Below are 1,251 nucleotides of genomic sequence, written 5' to 3'. Positions count from 1 at the left end.
CGGTCCAGATGCCTGCGGTTACTGTAGCGAAACGCTTTCATCTCACCTCTGACTGATCAGACTCAAAGAGGCCGTGACCGATCTTAACCGTGACCGTTTCTCCTTTCACAACCCCACCACAGAGACGTGGATGACAGTACAGGGGCGAGACACACGCCTCGCCCGTTTTTCTCAGAATTCAGCCCAGAGCCACAGAGTCGTGTACACACAGGCCGGCTTGATTGCCAGAGGAGCCTTGGCCCACCGTGCGTAGTGCTACCCTTTCAATGCGCACTTCCGTAGACTTCAGGAATAGTGCATCTAAAAATAACAAAAAGAGTTTGTAATCCATTTACCCTCATGTCCATGCCTTGTCCCTGCACACACTTGGGTCAAAGACGTAAAGGCGTTTTCACAGCATTCAAAAGAATAAAAGTGCCAATACAGCGTTTTATCTTTTATCCATTCATCAGAATGTGTTGTGTCTCAATTTATTGGTTTAATGTCCAAAAGTAATGATTATCATATATTTTACCATGGCTTTACTGAAGACAGACACCCACTTGAAATGTCAATCGGTTCTTTGTTGTGTAACAATAGTTCTAGTACAGGCATTTTAGATCAAGAAGCAACAGATGACACATTAAAAGGACTCTATTTAAGGAAGATCACAGCATCTAAAAGGTATTTAATTATTATTTTAAATCTTACCAGGATCCATTCAAACCAACTAGGTTCTTTTTTCTTTTCTTTTCTTTTCCTTTCAATAGTTCTTAAGAGAAGAATGTTACCAGGAAATCTCGGAAACTAAACCAGTCATTAAACAAAAAACAATGCTTTTTGCCTTAATCACACAAGAAGCACTTCTCCTCTGACTCTGGCTGAGGAAATGCCCTTCAGCTTGAGCAAATACTCGGTTAGTTTTCTAGGTGAAAAGATATTAAACAATAAATCACCACCACACCATAACGAGCATATAAATGATGCAAACGCGGATCATATCCGGTCAGTCCTAAGCAAAACAGAGCCATCATCTGATCCATATCTTAGGTGTGTGATCTCAATGAACCGGATACACACAGGCTTTTTGAGGCTCCATCATATACCACAACGCTTCTTAATAAAACAAGCTAATGGATATTTACAGAAATGGCTATCAGGGGCTTAACCATAAAATCTAGACCTTCTTCCCACCAGGAAAGCAGCTGCGATTTATTATAGCTGGCAAAAACATGAATTTGAATGTTTATTTTTGAGGGTCTTTCGAAAAGG

This window comes from Cyprinus carpio, chromosome A15 (assembly GCF_018340385.1).
Source record: "Cyprinus carpio isolate SPL01 chromosome A15, ASM1834038v1, whole genome shotgun sequence".
Taxonomy (NCBI): Eukaryota; Metazoa; Chordata; class Actinopteri; order Cypriniformes; family Cyprinidae; genus Cyprinus; species Cyprinus carpio.
This window is presented reverse-complemented; position numbering follows the sequence as displayed.